The following is a 16,781-nucleotide window of genomic DNA, read 5'->3' on the forward strand; positions in this document are numbered from 1 at the left end:
GATAAGAGGCATATGAAATTTTACAAGGTATTGTATTACATATATGTAGTTATTAGTTACTAAATGCATATGGACTAGGGATGATCGTGGGATGGTACCAGTACCGAAAATACTTGTTCGGTACCGGTACCGGTTTTTCGGTATAGTACCTATTTGGTACCAATTTGAGAAAATAAATATGGTGATTTAATAAAAAACTGGTATCAAGTTCGTTTTTAGGGGTACCGTTTTGGGACCCAACTAAACCAGTTCCCTATTAAAATAACATATTCAAACTTTGGCCCGTTTTGACAATACATGTGATTTATAAAATAAACAAAGATAATAACTAACATTCAGTTTGACATACTAGATTAGATTCAATATACTGTATATATATCATCAAACATACTAGATTATATTCAATACCTTCTGCAGGTTCATTGTCTTAAAAACATGAAAAACATAAGAGAATATAAATGGTTTTTTTATGCCTGGTAAGATGAAATGCAAGCCTTTAGGCATGTGGCATCGGTTAGATCATGCCATGCTCCTGGATGAGGCTGGTACTCGATCTTGGGAAGAAAACAACATGCACTCAACCTTAGGTAAAAGACACTAAAGTGATATTGTTATGGATATATATAACTTTTAAATTGGGTACATAATTTTAGTACTAAATCGGTATTACCGAAAAAACTGGTACCGGTCCCGATTTTCTCGATCCCAAATTTTGAAAATACTTGGTACCGATACCGGTATCGAATTTAATCGGTTCGGGATTCTCGGTACTGGTATGGTCCGGTACCAAATGCTCATCCCTAATATGGACCATGTTGCATTACATATATGCAATGTTATTGTTTGATGCATTTAATATATGCATTACTTTTGGTTTAATAGGAAAATGATATCTTCACAGAATGCGGCGTGTTTTCTTTGAGGCACACAAAATGTTTCAAGATATTTTTCTTTTAGATGCAACATATGCAAGCAACAAGTGAAAGAATATGCAAGAAAACACAGAAAATGGAAAATCCAACAACGTAACTAGTTAAAAGGGTGTCTTCTTCGTAGTTTTATATTGTTGTCGTGTATGATGAAATTTGTGCATCGGTTGTTAGAACATGAGATTGAATTTGAATATGAATTTTATGGTATATTTACATGGTGATCTTAACTGATGTATGAAATTTGTAGCCAAATGTTACAGTTAACACTCGTATCCGTATGTGCATGTAATACATATATGCAGTACAAAACATACATTACATATAGTCATTAAACTTAAACAGGTCAAAACATAGTAATACAAAAGGAAACAGATTAAAATGTAGCATATAAAATGAAACGGGTCAAAAAATATCAGTACAAAATGAAAACGGGCCATAATATAGCAATATAAAACGAAACATGCCAAAATGCATCAGTAAAAACTAATGGAACGGTTCTAGATGTAGGAATTTGAACCGAAACGGGCCAAAACATATCAGTATTAAATAAAACAGATCATAGCATAACGCTATAAGATGAAACGGGCCAAAATATAGTAACAAAAATAAAAGGTTTGAGATATATGAATTGCATCTTGGCTACATTTTTGCATTCATTTTCCAACAATCTAATGTGCAATTTAGCAAGTTTTTGATGTGTATTTTTGTTAAATTTTGGCAACATTTTAACTACACATATGCATTCATTTTCCTGTAAACTCATGTGCAAATTTGGATGCATTTTGGCCCAACTTTCCAGCATTTTTAGTGTGTATTTTGGCAGCAGCATATCCCAATATATAACAACCGTTACTTTATCTTATTACATAAAAAACTGAATTGCAATACATTAATACAAAACTAGTACATCAACATATAAGACTTTTGAAGACGGTTAAAAAAAATATAAAACCTTTACAACATTTTAGGTCAATTTGGACAAGAATACAAGCCAAAGAACAACCAACAAACAACTAAAACAACTTCCTTTTTTTGGTAGTTCTTGCAAATGCTTCATACTTGGTCATGGTTCTCGCCACCTAACAAATCCACTGCTATCTGCCAAAATGGGGCATCTTGCCACCCAAAAAAATCCACAAATTTACAAAATGTAACAATATCTTAGTAAAAATCATCAACGACATGAAATTAAAGTAGTAATTAACCAGTGAATCGGGCATATGATGTCATACAAACTTTAAGCTACAAATCTTAGATGCAAGAGGAGATGGGACCACTTTGAGTTATAGTATATAAGGTTCCAGTTGCATTAACTTATACTTCAGGAAACTTATGAAAACATTAAGAAAACTAATAGAGCAAGCATTAGGTATAGTTGACAGAGTGAAATAACATTTTTTTTAATGAATTTATGAAGAAAAAACTATACTTACATATTGGTTGAGTTTATTTACAACCCATATTTAACAAATTGTTATCAACCAACCATTGCATAACTTTTTTCATAATTAGCATACATATGCTCATTAGCACCAGCAAGCCTTACCAAACCTTGTGTATAAAGAAGTAATACAAGTATATAACCAATTATTCACCAAGTAAGAATGATACAAAACCAAAAGGCGTGCTACACATGCCATTAATTCAATCATGTAGTCAACAATTAGGCTTGTTGCAAGCTAAATAAGAAATATACTTACCAATTTTATTGAAGGGAACCCTATCAAATTATCGAGCCACTGGAGAACATGCAACTAGTCATGCAACATATACAATTATAAATTCAATTCTATATCCAACATGCCACTAGAGATTGTATTGCATATATATTAATTTCATGTTTATTTTCATATATACTAATCTCATGTAACATTGTATTGCATATATGTAATGTACAAAAATAAGATATTACCTTGTTGTTCAACACCATAAAATTGCAAAATATTATAATTACAATTGCAAAAACTTGAAGCAATATCAATATAGGAGGTCGATTAGTCAATCTGATCAAATAAATCATATATAGTTTATATTACATATATGCAATACGTAACATTATATTACATATATGCAGTATATAATTAATATGCTACCTTTGTTGGTTACAACCAGTTTCTTGAAATAGTATATAATTATATTTCCAGAGTTTGAATCAACATCAACTGATTAACTCAGTTGGGCGCTCTGATCAAACAAATTAGGGTTTTTTTTTCCATCAAATAGCAAATGTCTAAACCTAGAATCGTATAAATCTGGAAATACAATGTCAATTTTGCTAGTAAAACTTTAATATGAAGCAACACATGCTTAATTTACTGGGAAAACGAATGAAACACCTTCAATTGTCATATGTAACGACTGAATTCATATCTAGAAAGTCGATCTTCAATGATATATAGATGTAACGACACATAAAGAATCGATCTTCAATATTTCTCATCGATTAGGTTTTAGAATCGACGATTATGCTTCAATTGATCTTCAATAGTAACCAGGGAGATGGGGAAGAGGAAACACAGGGGTTCTCACGCAATGTGTGATGTGTTAGATCTAATTGAGATGCACTTTTACAAAAATAACCCCCTAATTAGGAGTTCTCTAGTTCTCTCCCTAATGATGAGTTCTCTCTTGATCCTTCCCCTATATATATATGTATATATATATATATATATATATATATATATATATATATATAGTTTTAATTTATTTTGAGAACCACTTTGAGTTTTAGGAACTCGAAAGAACTCAAGGTAACAATTTTTTTTGAATTTGTTTTTACACATGTAATACGTAAGTGTAAGTAACGTAAAAAAATACAGTATTTTTTTACACACCGAATCGACTTATTTCACATGTGTAACTAACATTTAAACTTGTGTAATCATCAAAAATATTTATTCTCTGCCCTGATCAATTTTTTAATCAGATTTATTCCTAGCCACATATTCCATACTCATTTAATTAAATGTGTAGTCCATATTGAGTTATTAAAGTTCTTACAACTCATCAAGGTTCTCAAAATATCACTCCCCTATATATATATATATATATATATATATATATATATATATATATATATATATATATATAGTTTTAATATTTTTTAATGGGTTTTGTGTTATGGAAGAAAGTGAGGGTTTTTGAGAAAAAGTTTGAAATCTGATTTGGTATTGATGTGTCGGTTTGTGGAGGTCCAACATTGTGGATGCTATCACCTTGATCTAGTGTATATTTTTAGAATAAAATATTCATAATATATTGTATTCATTTAGGATATATGTTTCCTTGTAAATAGAGGTTTGTTTGTTCCTATATATGTACGTTAATTATATTGTGAATGATATGAGAGAATATTATTATCATGATATCACAACCAATACTCTTGTAAACCTTAATTTATTATTTTTTTTCTTCATAACCATTCACACAAAACTCCATGACAAGCTAAAGTTCGTCCTCCTCTGGTGAATCCAAGGTTCATCATCCAGTTTACTCTGTAACAAACATCCAGACCAAGATCCATCCCCTGGATGGTGAATCAGTCACATTTCGTCCTGGAAAAAGCTCTTCCGTCTCCACGCTAAAGGTTACAAGGTCTCTCATCATATTGATGGAACACCATCACCAGCCAAGACAGATCCGACTTACGAGTCGTGGTGTGAAATAGATGCCATAGTACATCAATGGATCTATGGCACACTATCTCCTAAACTTGTGTTTCGAATCTTGAAAAATGAATCCATTGCTCAAGAGGCATGGGATCGACTCGAAAATATTTTTTTGAGTAATAAAGCATCTCGGGCAGCGGCTCTTGAGACCAGGTTCACCAATCTCACACTTGCTAAATGTTCATCCTTAGATGATTATTGTAAGAAGTTAACGAAAATTGCATATCAGTTAGAAGACGTTGGACAACCAGTTCTTGAATCTAGGCTTTTCATTCAGTTAGTTAATGTTCTACCCAGCGAGTATAGTGTTGCCGGCTCCCTAATTAATCAATCACCCAAAATGTGGGAAAATGCAGTTACACAACTTAATCTTGAGAGAACACATTGATGCCCAATTCGCTAGCACTCAAACAACCTTAGTCCACCCATCAAGTCACTCGGCCCAAACCAATGAGCCAGCCTAGCATGTTGCTACTAACGGTCCACCCGGTTTCCAACAAAACTCCATGGGTAAAGTCCACAACAACAACAAATGGGTCAAGGCCCATATTAGCAAGGTAATTATAAGGGAAAGGGACGATCAGGCAGAGGAGGGGGTCGGGGAAATTATGAACGTGGTCGGACTTTCGGGTACACAAATTGGAATGGGGGGGCATCTTGGAACATGCACACTTCATAGGCGTGGAGTAACTTTCCTCCATGTCCTCACCCAACTCAACCGCCACTTTGGTCTGCACCGTGGCATGCTCGGCCCAACACCAACAACTACCAACCTACACCCCCTACCCAAATGGCAAATATAACCTTTCCAACAGGTAACAACAACAATAATCATGTGAATCCTATGTGTCCGACCGAGTTTGGTGCTGCTCTTCAGTCCGTCCAATTAAATCAACCGGACCAATACTACTACATGTACTCTGGAGATACTTCTCACTTGACCGCCAATCCAGGTAAAATTTAATTTTCATGGTAATATTTTAGTCGGAAAAACGGCTAATCGCTACCGATATCCGGATCGGGTAATTCCACCCACCAACTACCAAATAAAACATTCACCTAAACAACATCCTGTTAGCCCCCAATGTCCTAAAAGATTTAATCTCGGTACGTAAGTTTTCTTGTGATAATCTTGTTTCCATTGAATTTTAACCCTTTGGTTTTTATTTGTAAGATTACAAAACTGGAAGGATCCTTTCACGCCATGATAGTACGGGGGATCTCTACCCATTCACTGGACCCACAAACTTGTCTACCGCTTGTCTCATCTCCACCAACAATAATTGTAAGTCCCAAATCAGGATCATTTAACGTGATATCAACAAACTCGTTGTTAGACGGAAACTAACAACGAAGTGATTCAAGACAAACAAAGAACAAACACAAATCAACACACGATGGACTTCAAATCACACGTTATATTAACATCGGGTGCTTAAGCCCTTAATTAATGATTACAAGATGAATGGAATGAAGAACCTCATAACCTACTAACACACACCAACTCTATTAATGATCGACCCCCATAATGATCTAATACAATGTGTATATATAGCCTATCACACTATGGCCCAAGCCCAATACAAATGCCCATCGAAAACAAGTGTTTTCGGTGCTACACGCTAACCAAGCCCAAGCCCAAGAGATTAAGTATAAACCATCAAGCCTAGCCCAACAATAATCATTGGCATAATCATCTCGGTCACCCAGGAAAACAAAATTTAAATTTACTTTCTATTCGTTCTCTTATATCATGTAATAAAGATGTTTCTAGCTTTTGTCATTCGTGTCAAATTTCAAACAGTGAACGATTACCATTTGTGGATTCTATGTCCATTACTTTCGCTCCATTTGATATTGTTCATTGTGATTTGTGGTCCTCACCTATCCTTAGTAATTCTTGTTATAAATACAACATGGTACTTATTGACAACTTTACAAATTATGTTTGGGTTTTGCCCCTTAAAATTTAAATCGGAAACCTTCATCACGTTTAGTAAATTTTATAAACTCATTGAAACTAAATTCAAAAAACGTATCAAAACATTCCAATGCGAATTAGGGGGTGAATTTGACAATCATGCATTCATAAATTTTGCCACCCAAAACGGCTTAATATTTCACTTTGATTGTCCATAAACTTTGTCTCAGAACAATTGTTCCGAACGCATGATCCGTTGCTTAAATGACATCGTTCGACCTATACTTATGCATTCTCATTTACCACTACCTTATTGGGTTGAGGCTCTCCACACAGCCGCCTACTTTCATAAGTTTATTCCCACAAAACTTTTAAATTATCTCACTCCAACGTTTGTGCTTTTTAGGCGACACCTTACCTACTACCACCTACGCGTTTTTGGGTGTGCATGTTATCCCAACATGCCCGCCGCTATGCCTCACAAACTTCATCCTCGATCTGCTTTGTGCATTTTCCTCAGTTACCCATCGGATTTTCGGGGTACCGGTGTCTTGACCCATAAACAGGTCGTGTACACATCTACACATCTAATGTCATGTCATTTTTTATTAAACTTCTTTTCCATATGTTGACCCCATCCCAGAAACTCAGTATACTTTCCTTGATGATGTCATACCCACACAATATAAGTCTTTTTCTCAAAATCCTTCACCCACGGCTCCCTCACAACCCCCCCTCCAAATCACAACTAAGTCATCCACATCCCAAACACAACCCACCACAGACCAAAACCCAACCTACACCACTAACCCTCAACCTTTTAGCCCAATACCCACACTAAATCCACTAGCTACCACTTCCACCTCTAATTTAAATGTTCCTCCGACTGTTTCTCATGCCCCACATCCGATGCAAATAAGAGCAAAGTCCGGAATATCCAAATCCAATCTTAAATATAACCTTAACACCATCACATTCAACTCGGCCATCTCACATGTTCAAACAACTTACAGCCAAGCCTTATCCGATCCGAATTGGCGATTGGAAATGAATGAAGAAATTAAAGCCACGAAAGATAATGATACATGGGATTTGGTACCATACCCGGCACAACAACTAGTTATTTGTAGCTTATGGTTGTTTAGACATAAATTTAAATCAGATGGCTCTCTTGATCGGTATAAATCTCGACTAGTGGTTAATGGAATGGCTCAAACACCGGGTTTGGATTGTGATGAGACTTTTAGACCGGTTGTTAAATCGGCTAATATTCGGACAGTGTTGTCCCTCGGTTTGTCTCGTTCCTGGCCGATACGTCAACTTGAGTTAAAAAATGCTTTTCTACATGGACATCTTCAAGAGATCGTATATATGCACCAACACATGATTTGTAGACCCAACCATACCGAACCATGTCTACAAATTAAAACGATCATTATATGGTCTTAAACAAGCTCCACAGGCATGATTTGAAAGATTCTCATCATTTATTATTTATAAAGGATTTAAAGAAAGTGTGTGTGACAATTCTCTATTTGTCTATCGAGATGGTACTAATATGGCCTATTTACTTCTTTGTGTGGCCGAAATCGTATTGACAACATCATCTTCAACCTTCTTACAATGCTTAATCAGATTCTATCATCTGAAATTTCCATGAAGGACTTAGGACCCCTGCATCATTTTCTAGGAATGACAGTCACTCGTGATAGCTCGGGCATGTTCTTGTCTCAATCCCAATATGCCTTAGACATTATGGCTCGGGCAGAGAAGACCGCATGCAAACCATGCAATACACCAGTCGAGACGGGGGCTAAATTAATGGCTGATTCCGAGCCACTAATATCCGATGCCACATCATATCAGAGTATATCTATTGCATTACAATACCAGACATTTACTCTGTGACACTCGTCAATTTCAGGTTAACTCCGTTAATCCAAAATCCGTTAATTAAAACGCAAGATCACACGGACTATGTCATTCCAGTTAACGTGTTTCAAATTACATATAAATTAGGGTTTAAATGACGCATGAAAATCATTACACAAGTAGTCATTCGGAATTTCACCGAAACACACACGAGTCGACTCAAACCGTTGGTGAACAAACAATAAATATTATAAACAAGTACTTGGTAAAATTACATGTTGTGTTCATATGTGACTTCATGTTTGCATGTATAACAATTATATTATGGACGAAAAAGAATAGTTGTGCTAGAACTAAGTAAACTAGAAGGCTAGGGGGTAAAGTGTAACTTGGATCATTATATAAACAACTTAAAATAACAAACCCTAAACCTTTCCGTCTCTCCCTTGCGATGGCAGCCACCCACACACCCCTCTCTCTCCTTGTTCGATCGAAACACACCACACACATATACATACAATCAATCTTGCAAGCTTCTTGAAGGTTTAATGTGCTAACTCTGTAAACTAAACACTATACCTAATCTATTCTATGAACATTGAATCATTAAACATATTAATCACAAACCCTAAATGCTAAATATGTTGATTGTTGATGAGTTAGGGTTGTATGCATGATTGTTAGTTCATAGGTTAATAGTTTGTTGAATTTTTGATGAAAACTGATGCTGGACAGATTCATAATTCCATGTTAAAACAACTGTAACTTGATGTTAATGATGTGTTTGGAAATGATTATTGACTCTATGATGTATTAGGTCGAGTCTAGTTTCTAAAGAGCCTGAGTTTGTAATTTTAGTACGTGTATAAGTTAGTCTTTATTAATTTACAAATCTGTTGCGCAAGTTTGATTCGGGAAGCCTGCTTATAGGCTGTTTTGTAATTACTGTATCTCACAAACGGCAAGACCAATTGAGTTGGTTCCACTTCTGGAGGTTAATAATTTGAGTGAGGAATCTGAAACAATTGGCCTTAAATTAATTGGATTAACCATGTAACGGGAATAACAAATAACGTTCTGTTGCGCATGATAATGACTGCTGTGTGCTTACTGTGTTGTTTTGATCATTGTGAGAAAACCGTATGTGATAAAAATTTAATAAAAATAGTTTTAGAAACCTAACTCACGTTTTCTTCTGTGATGAATTTTGGTGATTTTATTTACATGTTATGATTTATGAAATAGAGTAATCTTATCAGGTTAAAATCTGTCTCGGTAAATTAGCTCCTGAATTAAATGAGTTAACATGAAAAGTGAATTGTTGATCGATATTTGCTACGTGTTTGACTTATTTGCCCTTGTGGGAGATAAATTACTGATAATGTTAAGTGGTAACACTTAATACTTGTTCACACCTGTAACTAATCACCAACGTGTTTGTCGAGTCGCACTTATTTCACAAAGTAACACGGACACATCTCATGCATAACTTATGTGTGTCGAGTCTAGAGACTCACTCGTAGTTTAAACACTTAGAAATCTCATTTTTGTTTTTAGAGCACTAGTGAGGATTTCTGAGACGCACGCTTTTCTCGGATCTTTTTGTTAACTTCGCAAACAGTGAGTTTCACGACCCCTTTTACTCTTTTAACGCTTTTATTAGGGGGAGATAACATACTCCAACGATTTAGATTTTGTTACTTTTATATATCACTTGTAAGGCTAAGTGGCAACAAACCAACTAAAGTCCTTCTGAACATCGAATCAGTTAATATTTGGATAATAGCGAGTCACCTTTGAGTAGTACTACCGGGTTTGACAAACCCCACCCATCTCTAAACTCGACTGTAGGTCGAGTGGGTGTAACACATTACCATGGTCGTGGTTGACATGGTGGCAAGGCAATTGCATAAACAGTCAGCTTCAGTGTCAAAAACTTAGTAATACATGCTTGATAGGTTAGCTACCTATTGATATATAATTGACATAACACTATCTGGTAACGCTAAAACACAACGTTTAATTTATGTAAACCGGTGAACTCACCAACTCTGTGTTGACACTTTTAGTATGTTTATCTCAGGTAGCCGAGGCGGGCGAGCGGTATAGGACATGCTTTCACTGAACTCTTATGCTTTAAACTTCTTTTGAGTTTTATCATGAAAGATGTGTTTATAAGTCGTCCTGTGTGGTGCAACTATTTGCTTTACAATTTACGTTTCCGCGTTTTATACTTAAGACTTGATGTCTTGGTTGTTTTTAAAACTTTAATTGTGGTTTTTGATATAACTAATGATTCCGATCCTATTAGTTCACACCCTCTGACGGTAAAACTCCGTTAGTGGATTTTGAGGGTGTGACATACTCGTATGGATATTTCATACGCGGTTCAACAAGTTTATCTGTGCATGCATGCTCCTTGCGAACCACATCTTGCGTTTCTGCGGAGTATCCTATTCTACATTAAAGGAACCTTCGATTATGGTATCTGCCTTCATGCCTCCTCCCCGTTTTCGTTAACGGCTTATTCTGATGCCAACTAGGGTGGGTGTCCAGATTCTCGTCGCTCCACATCTGGTTACTGTGTTTATTTGGGAAACAATATGATTTCTTGGTTGTTGAAATGCTAACCAACAATTGCACAATCTAGTGCTGAGGCTGAATAGGCGGGGGGGGGGGGGGGGGGTGGGGGAGTAAATGCGGTGACTGAAACCTCCTAGTTATGAAATCTGCTGTTTGAACTTCACATGCCTCTTCAACAGGCAACCATTGTGTATTCTGATAATATTTCGGCTGTATACTTATCGAGGAACTAGTACAACACCGACGCACCAAGCACATCGGATTGATATTCATTTTGTTTGGGAGAAGGTTCGTCTTAGTCACATTCGTGTGTTGCATGTGCTAGCTCCGTTTCAGTACGCTGATATTTTCACGAAGGGCTTGCTAGGTGAGCTTTTTCAGTGTTTTACTCTTTTAGATCCAGTTTGAGCATTCGGCCAAACCACACTCCAACTGCGAGGGTGCATTAGAATGAAATATTCATAATATATTATATTCATTTAGGAGATATGTATCCTTGTAAATTAGGGTTTGTTTGTTCCTATATATGTACGTCCATTATATTGTGAATGATATGAGAGAATATTATTTATCATATATGTCATTATAGTATTGAGGGGGTCTATGATAATGTAGATCAAAAGACATTTTCAACTAAATGCGTATCTAGAGTATTGTCGAGAGACCATTGCTCGATGAAGTAACATTAAGCGTTAGTGAGAAGGTTGTATGACCGAATGCAACAAGGGAGGGAGTGGTCAATCCTTTAGAGAGACTTAAATAATTGAGAGTGACTTAATTTATATAGTCCTCCACCCGAACAAGGATTTTCCAACATGTGAACGACTAAGACTTTCACCTCTTGACATGTAAGGTGGCATAATGCAATATGTTACTATCTGGCCATAAACCTAATTATATCCATCAACCCCCGATGAATTGTGGTTGTTCCCAGATCATGGTTGTCACCTTTATGCACTAGTGGTGGTGAAACTCCCATGTCAACAAACACAAGAGCATTAAATAGTATGTGAGTACCAATTTGTTTGGACCGACTAATGTTTTTGGATCACAAACCACGGGTTGATGTTTGGACCGTCTCCAAGGATTTAAATACATTGGTTGAGCCGAAATAAAAAGGCCTGTAGGCCTTAACGAATAACAAAATATATAAGCTAACTTTTATAAATGATGATTAAAAATAACAAGAAGTTCTAGAAACCCAGGAACCCAAGACGCCTTGAACAAATAACGAATCAGTCTTTATTCCACGTGTAGTTCAGCTGTTTCTCCGAGCTTCTAGGTAGAAAAAGTCATCTAGCCGTTGTAAACCATTTGAGTTTCGTGTAACCTACAAGCACAACATAAATATAATTAACATAGTTAGTCAGTTCAGGTTCCTGTCTCTAGCTAGGAATCCCAGCTGCCAGGGTAACAGTCACGATCACGTTAGGGATAAAAAGACCCCTAACAATTGTCCCCAAAAATGTTACGATTGTAAACCAATAATACCCAACTGTCACATTTTTCCCACTTGATAATAAACTTAAATTTTGACGGCCTGAGGTAACCTGATAAGACTGGAGCGCAACTTCTGAGGTTAATTAACTGCCTCATGTTTTATCCCGAGAAAAGCCCTATAATTACTCCTTGATAATTTAAAATACTCATTCATCTCCCTTTATCAGGTAATCTTCCTCTCTCTCTCTAGGATTTCTTATTTTCCTCTCCCGACCATGACCAGAAAATGGTCCCATGAGTCCACTTCTAGCAGTGTAAATGTACCTCCTAACTTTGAATGTCAGTATATCCTTGCCGAACATGATTTTGAAACTTGTTCCTTTTCCGATCTCGATCTTTTGTATCTCCAGTCCGGTAACGCTTTCCCTGCCGGAGCTAAATTACATCCATTTGACCAAACCATCTGTTTCGAATGCATATAAAAGAAATGGGTCGGCTTTCTTTCTTATCCCTTCACCATTGGCTTAACTTATCCCTTTCCCGATTTCATCGCTCGTTTATTTAAAGTCACCGATATTAGCTACATTTCATTGCCGTGTACATGCTCAACATTCTCATCGCGATTCGAATATCGAATTGCACGCTTCGGATTTGGCCGTAGTTTACAATCTTAGAATCCATGGCTCTAGCCATTTCGTGCTTCAAGTGAAATCTTGTCAAGTTCCCCTGATCCTAGAAACAAAGAAAAATGATGGAAAATGGTACAAGATATTCTTCTTCGTCCAAAGGGACTCTATTCCCGGAGGGGAGGATCTCCCTTACCAGTGGGTTAAGAAGGGTAGGAAGTAAATTTAGGGTTTATAAAAAAATAAGGACTTAATCGATACTTATCTTGTTTTTGTCTGATTTTCAACGACGTTTTCCGATCTCGTGACTCCATCATCTGCTTCTCTAAGGAGGATTCCAATCATTTTAGGGATTCCCAAAGTAGATCGTTCCTTCCGGATCGAAGTCTTAATTTCTTTGGAATCTGAGCAATCCTCAAACAGAACCATGTCATGTGAGATTATTATCTTCATCTGATTACTTAAGATACTGTTGTCTTTAGGATCTTAATCTTGTGTAGTAGCAGGCAAGGGATTAGGTTTGGACGATCTTGATAAATTTATCTCCAAGAGAGTACCCGTCATTATAGAGGTTACCAAAACTCTTCCTTTAGCTTCTCGCACCAGAGCTTCTACCTCTATGAAGAGGAATGCTATTGAGGGACTAGGAGCTACTACTGATTCTCCTAAGTTTTATAACGGCGAGCCACTTCTTATCCAGGTAAGGGTCCTGTAATTTTCGTTAGTTGTAGGTAATTATAATACTAATATTACCTTTTTGTTATTGTAGGGCCTCCAACTTTTGACTAAGATTTATCAGGACGCTCTCCACGTGGTTGAAATGCAGAGGCTGAAAGTGGCTGATCTCGGTAGCGTGGCCGAGGCTAAGTCCCTTTATGTTGAGAAGATGGCCATCGATTTTGATCACTTGTAGAAAGAGTGGGCTAATAATTAGGCTGCTCATGCTGAGGAGCTGAATGACTTCAAGACTCAACTCAGGAAGCATGTTGCCTTCTCCATTTGCTGTGCCAGGATCAAAACTGATGGATGAGGCCAAGAATCTCGGATTTGATGCATTTTCTTGGGACCTTGAAGGGCTAAAGGTGAGGGAGGCAGAGATTAGGGCTGAATTAGGCTTGGCTTTTGAAGAGGATCCTGTAGAGTCAAGCAAGGCGGTTGAGGAGAAGGCTGAAGATGCCGGGGTGAAAGCTGGAGAAGGAGATAAAATGGTTTAGGCTGGGATAGCAGCTGGTTTCTCGAAAGGTTAGTGAAGGATGATAAAGACAAGGCCCGAACCCCTCATTATATGATGATTTCGATATGATTGTACCCTTAAACAATTTACTAATCCTGTCATGTTGTCATGATCTTTTGAATAATTTACTTTTCATGCTTTTAAGACAATGAATAGTTTAGGGTGGAGGGATCCTGAGTTTCAGGACGAAGCCTTAACTATTCCCAGCTTGTATAGAAAAACTTTTTAATATCTCTGGTGGAGGGATCCTAAGTTTCAGAATGAAGTCAGAGATATTAACCTTGTAAATATAATGACAGCCTTTTGCTTTTGCCTATGTCTATTTCATTTTACTTGTATAAAGATTATTGGTAAAAACGTTGGTTGAACATAATACTTAGAAGAATAATTCTTTACCACATAACTAGAAAAGTTAATAAATGATCAAACCTAGTAGGGGTAGGATAATATTTATTATGATAGGCTTCCAAATTTCCAAAACTCTAATAAACCATCACAATTTCTACTTTGGTCTGAGATCGTTAAATAATATCAAGGATCCTGAAGATGATCCTAAAGGTAGTTTTAATCGGAAAGATCTCGAGACTAATCTCGAAAACAACTTTGATCTTGAGTTAACAAATAGATGTTGTAGACTTAGGATAAGTGACGGGTGGTCCACTGGAAAAACCTTAAGTGATATAAGATTATTGATAATAATCCATATAATCGGTTTATTCTGTTGAATTAGATAACTATGTTTAAATGAGTATTTCAGGTGCAAGAGACATAAAAGAAGTGAATTGAAGCGTTGGAATGAAGTTAACCGAAACGGGAAGCGCGAGTTATGAAAGATGGAAAATTAACAAGAAAAAAAGGAGGCAAAATGGATGCCACCGTAGCTTACGTTTCCCACCGTAAGCTACGGTGGGGGCTGTGCACAATATGCTGCCGTAAGGTAGTTTTCAACTGCCGTGGGTTTCTTGGAAGCCTGAAAGTTATAACAGCCTTTTATAACTCATTTTTGGATGGCTTTTCATTATATAATCATTATCTTTGAACCAAGGACGACCTAGGGGCGATTTTAAGGTGCCATAGTTCAATTGTGAGTTGTGTAATCATTGGATACTCGGTTTTGATTCATATGCATACTATAATCGAATGGATGATGAACCGAATCATCCTCGGTTACTTTCCTTTGTGTTTTCCCTCGGATTGTAAGGTTTTATCTTGAATTTTGATTGAATGTTTATGAAATTTTTGAGATAATAGTTGATCTTATTGATTTGGTTATTATGGTGTTTATGAATTGATTGATAGATTATAAGTTTGTTTAGTTCGTGTTCTAATCCGTCAGTTCTTGGTGCTTTAGGCAATTGAGATTAATCGGGAGGGATTCAGGGTTGGATGAACTAATTGATATTTGAGTGATTACCTTGCATTTATAATCAAAGTACTTAGTCTTCAATTATCACAATCGTTTGCATAAACATTAACCATGTCTTTATTGTTCATCTCAGATTAAACATATACTCTAACATGCATAGAAACCTGAAACCGAGGGAAGGCGAATTTTCTAATCTTGTTTTAAAACCCATTAAATTGGTTTTAGTTCTTTTTGTTAATCAAACCAAATAGCCAAATCTTTGAATTTATTGTCTGCACTTAGTTTTAATTCAGTTATTTTACATGACTACTTAGTAATACATTTTCCAAAATATCTCGGTGTTCTATACCCACTTACTGCTATCAAATTAGTTTAATTTGTTTATATTTGAGTGAGTCTACGACCTCACGTCAAAATTTTGCGCCGTTTCCGGGGAGTAGTGCGCAACGTGTGTTAACTTTTGTAGTTTTTGTTTGTTATTTTTAGGTTACACTGGTTGTGTTAGTGTGCAGGTACTTACAGGTGTATGCATACTAGAGGCTCTAACATGTCATTAAGTGTGCAGGTACTTACAGGTGTATGCATACTAGAGGCTCTAACATATCATTACAACTAATTCTTGATCCCGAGATTGAACGAATGCTTAGACGAAACCGAGTCTTACTTCGGGAGAACAAAGTTCTTGGTTCTCCGACTGCATCAAACATCAAAATGGATTCACCGAATCCCACTACGGGTCAAACTTTTCCAACCACACCTCCACCAATTCCACATCCACCAAATTCTACTACCATACATACTTCATCAAGTGAAGTGAAACCAACCAACACAACTGTGCCCACAAATACTCAATTTACTAACCAAACTTCTTTAACATTGCCATATATTTCCTATATCTTTCCTAATTTCGGTCCATCATCATCTCAACAATACCAACCACTTCCATGCCAACAAGAACAACCTATAGTGCATACCACTCCAATTTTTCAACAACCATAATCAAGTATCCAATATCAACCACCGCCTTTTATGCGTGGTGATTAGTTTGATAGTGAGTTTGAGGGTTATGAAGAGGAAGGTTATTGCACGAGAGGTGATGACAATTAAAGGTCGAATCAAGGGAACTTTGTATATGCTCA

The sequence above is a fragment of the Bidens hawaiensis genome, unplaced genomic scaffold (genome assembly GCF_021521415.1).
Source record: "Bidens hawaiensis isolate Kalapana, Puna unplaced genomic scaffold, B.hawaiensis_p1.1 tig00006131_1, whole genome shotgun sequence".
In the NCBI taxonomy this organism is placed as follows: Eukaryota; Viridiplantae; Streptophyta; class Magnoliopsida; order Asterales; family Asteraceae; genus Bidens; species Bidens hawaiensis.